Source organism: Vicia villosa, linkage group LG1 (assembly GCF_029867415.1).
Source record: "Vicia villosa cultivar HV-30 ecotype Madison, WI linkage group LG1, Vvil1.0, whole genome shotgun sequence".
NCBI classification, from domain to species: Eukaryota; Viridiplantae; Streptophyta; class Magnoliopsida; order Fabales; family Fabaceae; genus Vicia; species Vicia villosa.
Genome location: NC_081180.1, coordinates 20,422,076 through 20,429,368, shown reverse-complemented (window position 1 = coordinate 20,429,368; position 7,293 = coordinate 20,422,076).

Genomic DNA, 7,293 nt, shown 5'->3' with positions numbered 1-7,293 from the left:
GATAAACAAAAGATTATCCTCCATTAACACTTAGATGATTAGGGTTTGCTTCAAAAAATATTTACAAGTGATTAACTTTGAAAATCAAATGAAAAATAATATTTAAAGTATTTAAAAACACTTAAAAATATGTCATTTTAAACCTAATTAAAAACATATTAAATAAATCCTTTTTTGTGATTTTTTTTGATATTGTCAAAATATGTATATTAAATAAGAAGTGTTAAAAAAATGAAGAAAAAATAAGTTGATTTGGTTAGTTTAATAATTAGTTGAAGTTGTGAAAAAAATGAAGGAAAAAAGTGATAAAAAATTGGTTTTGTCTTCCAAAGGGCTTGAACCCACGCACCTTCTCTCACCAGCCAAAACAATGACCAACTGAGCTGCGCGCGCAGCTTGTAATACATACGCATCCAACTGATTATATTTCAAACTCATTTTTCAAATTTCCTTCGCAAAAAATGGCGCCAAGAACACATGAACAATTTGAATTTGAAAATTCTCAAAACTGAATTGTTTGGAACAAGTGAATAGCCTATCTTGCTCGATTTTTCACAAGGAACATGATGGTACCATTTAATTTCATTTATTTTCACTCTAAGATCATTAATTTTCTGGAAATCGTGAAGAACCCTAATTCTATGATTCAATCTGAAATCGTGTATGTGCATGATAAGTTGCAATTGATTGAGGGCTAATGATCCATACATATGCAGAAACATGATGGCAAATCAATTTTTCATTTATGATGCATGTATGATGGAGTTTGAAGTTCAAGAGAGCTTACCTTCAAAAACGGCCAACTGAGAATTGAATTCGTGCCTGGAGGTGTTACAGATGTTGTTTCTTGATCTGGACAGCATCAATGGACCTTATGGAACATGTCTGGATGCTTGGAGTGGATTAAAAACATCTGGATCATTCCATGGAACCCGATCTGCAGTAGAACCAAGTGTGAATCGAGCCTGATGATTCTGAAGTTTTTGATTGATGATGAGTGTTGGGATAGTTCATATGTGACATATATGAGGTGTTGGAAGTGTTAGTTTGGACAGAAATGATCTTGAATGGATTTTGGCATGATAAGGCTCAATTTTGGTTCATATGGAAGTGAGGTAGTGATTCTGAGATTTGAGTGTTTTTGGGGTGTGTGGATGGATCAAACACATCACATATGATGTTTAGAAGTTGTTAGAAACATCACTTTGGCCAGAAATTCAAAGGTTTGGAGGTTGAGTTTTCTACCTCACTTTGAAACACATGACTTGTAATTCAAGAAAGAAGAGAGAAAACCTATAATTGTGAGGTTTTGGTGTGATTTGAAGAGTGGAAATGACCTCTATTTATAGGCCAAGGATTCTGAATGAAGAGCTCTTGCAAGTTGATCAAGAATGATGACTTGGCTTAAGAGATAAAATAGCATCTTTTGCATTTAATGCATATGGTTAAAAATGTTAACCATGGTTAAAAATCTCAAGTGCTTCTTATCTCTTTCTATTCTGATCTCAAACCAGAAATATCTCACAATTATTGGTGGTTTATGTCATTGCTTGCATCATTAGGCAAAATGGCTTGAAACTTAGTGAAAATGGCTTGAAATTCAAGTGAAAATGATCACTAAATGCATAATTCAAAACCATAGCTACACTCCATATTTTTTCATGCTCTTGGACATTTTGGAAAGCTCATGTTACACACTTCAAAACCCTAGTTGAAAGTTTCTTCAAGACCTTTAAGGAAATGGGTGAAAAAGATCCATGAACTTTGAAGAAAATGAAGTTTTAAGTGAAATTTTCAAAAGATACCAACTTTGAAGCACCATATCTCTTAAATGGTTGATCTTATGGAAAAAATTTATATGTGTCAAAGTTGTTTATTGGATCAAAATCTACAACTTTCATGTTGGAAGTTTTTTTCAGTTTGTAGGTGAAATTTTGAGAAATTCCCTTCCAAAGTTTGGAAAAAACCATTGAAAAACACTTAGAAAATTTTCTAAGTATGAAAGTCAAACTTTTGACTTTTTGATTCTTGATTGATTTTCTTGATTTTCCTTGATCAAATGACTTCTCATATCATATATTGATGATTCAAAACTTCAAAAGTCATGGTTGACCAAAATTCCCCAAAAGTCAATGGTGATCTTGTACAGTTGACTTTTCAGACGAATCGCGTTTCTGGAGATTTCAAATGAAACAGGCTATCCTCACCAAATGAATAGTATGAATGGATCATATTGAGGTATTAGAGGATATTGAGCCATGATTTGAGTTATGACACCATGTCCTGATTAAAAAGTCAGTGGTTTAGTGAATTAGGTCAAAAAACCCTAATTGTCGATCTGATGAAATTGATGACTGTGGATCTTGAATTGAGATGTAATTTCCATTGTATATTGTTATAGGGATTATTTGAAGATGATTGAAATCTTTGATTGACTTCCTGAGGATTTTTAGGGTTTCCCAAAGGTGATCCCTGATTTCAGTCCCTGATAGTTCAAAACTCTGATCTGAGGATTTGTCTGATCAATCTTTGTACAGGAGATATTCTGAGCCAATAGATTAGGTCAAAATGATGTAATTGGGGTTTTGAGGTCATGTCCCAAGTCATTAGGTCAAATCCTGAGCAAAAGTCAGGAGTATGCTGTCTTCAGTCAAAACCCTAATTCAGTCGATTCAAAGCTGTTGAGTTTGTTGAAGTGAATCTCTGAGGACCAAATGTTGATTGTTGATGAAGATAGTTCATTTGAGATGAAGGGAGAACAAAACCTTAATTGATTGTTACTTGTACTGATGAGTGATTTCCTGATTAAATCCTGCTGAGTCACAAGTAACAAACACAAGCTATGCAGTTTGTTAGAGATGCAAATGATGCATATGTAAATGATATGAGGTGGTATCTTAGGTCAAAAATTGGGGTATGACACGCTCTTTATATTTCTCGCTTTATCGCTTTATTTTATCATTTCATCATATTTACATTCCGCCATTTTCTCTTTGTCCATTTGGACGTTTACAATTCCGCTATTTTCTCTTTGTCCACTTGGACATATGTTTATGCTTCCGCTATTTTCCTTTTGTCCACTTGGACCATACTTTACTTTTATGCTAAAACACTAATAAACAACCAAAATCTAAAAAATACATAAGGCTCTCTTTGGACTATCGGTTACTATCCTTAGCATTTTGGAGATTTGGACTTATGGACCTAGTGCCTCTGGACTCTTATTCTGTTATTACTCTGCTGTTATTCTGTCTGTCTGGCATTGGATTGTTGTCTGTTTGTATGTGCAGGTATTTCCTTGAAAGACCTTGATGGTTAATTCCAAGGCACTGATATAAGGATTTTACCCGAAAACAGCCGTTACTCTGCCCGATTTTCATCAGAATCTTAATGTGCTTAATGAAAAATGGTGCTAAGACAATAAGTTCATCTGGATCCCCAAGTGTTAATGTGTTGGTATTGATAAATCCAAAGGATGGGAAAACTACCTTGGCTCTTAATGTCAAGTGTTGGCTTCTTATTCGGTTAGACCGTTTCTTTCCTTAGCTTTTATTTTATGCATTAGGTTAGCCTCTTCATCTCCTCCCATTCTTAAATTTTCAAAATCTTCCCCCTTTTTCCAAAATATTCTTATGTTTGCAAATCTTTTCAAAACTTTTTTTTCTTAAAAATATCTTTCGCCTTTAGTGGCTTTTCTTCAAAAGTTTAGACACCGTTAATTGTCGAAACGAGTGGTTATACCCCACGATTTTGAAATTGATTGATAATAACGAGATCTTTTCCGCGTGAGAGAGCTAGTGGCATACTCGTTAATTTTATCCGAGTTTGAGCCCTTCTTTCATTTGCGATGCAAAGAACTTGTTTGTTCTCATGCTCAAGATCAATGGCTGAGTATTTCTCTCTAACGACAACAAAGTGTTTATTCGTTTTAAAAACGTTTTTCCCAAAAGCGGAACTACATTAGCTCTGACTTCTCCATTGCACCGAGGAGGTATGTAGGCCCAAAGCTTAACGCTTTGCCGAGCTTATTTTAAAAATAAAACAAACCCTTTTTTTAGCACACACACACACAGATTTTTTTCAAAAAGGTTCCCGTGGAGTACCACGGATATGAGGGGTGCTTTAAACCTTCCCTTCATATAATCAACACCCGTACCTGAGATCTCTTTCTTGTTTTGAAAAGAAAACTTTGGGTTTTACGTTCTTTTCCCTTTTCCTTTGAAAAAATAAAGCGCGGTGGCGATTTCAAAATGGAATATTGATTCGAGTCAATCCCATGGCTTCGATATCAGATTTTCCCCGCTACACTATGATATATGGTGTTTCTGGAAACAAAAGTTTTGGTTTTGGCTATGAGGGTGATACCTCACATAAATTTGAACCTGTTGATGATCTGAAGATCACATACAAGCCATTGTATGATCAGTTCAAATATGGCCATGCTCATGATATTAGGCTCACTTCACATGCACAGAAGTTTAACACTGTTCACACCAAGAAGCATGTGACACATCCTAAGAAATATCATGCTGACAAACCTAAAGAATATCATGCTGTTCCTTCTGTTAAATATTATGCTAAACCCAAGTTCAATTAGAACTTGAGGTGAACTAACAAGAAAGGACCCAAGAAATTGTGGGTACCTAAGGAGAAGATAATTTCTGTTGCAGATATCCTTGGCGGCAAAGAGGACAAAAAGCAAAATGTCATGGTACCTGGACTCTGGGTGCTCGCGACACATGACGGGAAGAAGGTCTACATTCCAAGACCTGGTGCTTAAACCAGGTGGAGAAGTCAAGTTTGGAGGAGATCAGAAGGGCAAAATCATTGGCTCTGGAACCATAAGTCTTGGTAACTCTCCTTCCATAACTAATGTACTTCTTGTAGAAGGATTAACGCATAACTTATTGTCCATAAGTCAATTAAGTGACAATGGTTATAATATAATCTTCAATCAAAAGTCTTGCAAGGCTGTAAGTCAGAAGGATGGCTCAATCCTATTTACAGGCAAGAGAAAGAACAACATTTATAAGATTGATCTTTCAGATCTTGAGAAGCAGAAGGTGACTTGCCTTATGTCTATTTCTGAGGAGCAATGGGTCTGGCACAGAAGATTAGGACATGCTAGTTTGAGAAAGATTTCTCAGATTAACAAACTAAATCTGGTCAGAGGACTCCCAAATCTGAAATACAAATCAGATGCTCTTTTTGAAGCATGTCAGAAGGGCAAGTTCTCCAAACCTGCATTCAAGTCTAATAATGTTGTGTCTACCTCAAGGCCGTTAGAACTCTTGCACATTGATCTGTTTGGCCCAGTCTAAACAGCATCTGTCAGAGGGAAGAAATATGGATTAGTCATCGTTGATGATTATAGCCGCTAGACATGGGTAAAGTTCTTGAAACACAAGGATGAGTCTCATTCAGTGTTCTTTGAATTCTGCACTCAGATCCAATCTGAGAAGGAGTGCAAGATCATAAAGGTCAGAAGTGATCATGGTGGCGAATTTGAGAACAGATTATTTGAGGAGTTCTTCAAAGAAAATGGTATTGCCCATGATTTCTCTTGCCCTAGAACTCCACAGCAAAATGGAGTTGTAGAGCGAAAGAATAGGACTCTACAAGAAATGGCCAGAACCATGATCAATGAAACCAATATGGCTAAGCATTTCTGGGCAGAAGCAATAAACACTGCGTGTTATATTCAGAATAGAATCTCTATCAGACCTATTCTAAATAAGACTCCTTATGAATTATGGAAGAACAGAAAGCCCAACATTTCTTATTTCCATCCTTTTGGATGTGTATGCTTTATTCTGAATACTAAAGATCATCTTGGTAAGTTTGATTCTAAAGCACAAAAGTGTTTCCTTCTTGGATATTCTGAACGCTTTAAAGGCTACAGAGTATACAATACTGAAACATTGATTGTAGAAGAATCAATCAATATCAGGTTTGATGATAAGCTTGGTCTTGAAAAACCAAAGCAGTTTGAGAATTTTGCAGATTTTGATATTGATATATCAGAAGCAGTAGAACCAAGAAGCAAAGCTGCAGAAGCTGATAGTCACAGAAGCAATGGATCAGAAGATCAAGTTGCTGCATCTTTAGAGAATCTCAGGATTTTTGAAGAGCCAACAGTCAGAAGATCACCTAGACTTGTTTCAGCTCATTCAGAAGATGTGATCCTTGGGAAGAAAGATGATCCCATCAGAACAAGGGCATTCCTTAAGAACAATGCAGACTGTCAATTAGGTCTTGTTTCTTTGATCGAGACAACTTCTGTTGATCAAGCTCTAGAAGATCCAGACTGGATAATTGCCATGCAAGAAGAACTCAATCAGTTTACAAGGAATGATGTATGGGACTTGGTTCCTAGACCAAAAGGATTTAACATCATCGGCACTAAGTGGGTATTCAGAAACAAGCTAAGCGAGAAGGGAGAAGTGGTAAGAAACAAAGCCAGACTGGTTGCTCAAGGTTATAGTCAGCAAGAAGGGATTAACTACACCGAAACCTTTGCACCAGTGGCCAGGTTAGAATCTATTCGTCTATTAATTTCTTTTGCCACTCAACATAACATCACTCTTTATCAAATGGATGTCAAGAGTGCCTTCTTAAATGGTTATATAGATGAAGAAGTTTATGTCCATCAACCTCCTGGTTTTGAAGACTCCAAGTCTCCAAATCATGTTTTTAAATTAAAGAAATCATTATACGGATTGAAGCAAGCTCCGAGAGCTTGGTATGAACGTTTAAGTTCTTTCCTTCTGGAAAATGGTTTCACTAGAGGAAAAGTGGACACTACTCTCTTTTGTAAAACCTTTAAAAAGGATATTTTAATATGTCAAATATATGTTGATGATATCATCTTTGGAACATCTAATGTTACACTTGGAAAGGAGTTTGCTGAGTCTATGCAGGGTGAATTTGAAATGAGCATGATGGGAGAACTCAAGTATTTCCTTGGGATTCAAATCAACCAAACTTCTGATGGAACCTATGTTCATCAAACGAAGTATGTGAAAGAACTTCTGAAGAAGTTTAATCTTTCTGAAAGTAAAGAAGCCAAAACTCCTATGCATCCAACATGTGTCCTAGGTAAGGATGAGGTAAGTAAGAAGGTAGATCAGAAGTTGTACAGAGGTATGATTGGATCTCTTCTATACCTAATTGCTTCTAGACCTGACATTCTCTTCAGTGTTTGTTTGTGTGCTAGAATCCAATCAGATCCGAGAGAATCTCATTTAACTGCGGTTAAGAGAATTCTGAGGTATCTGAAAGGTACTACTAATG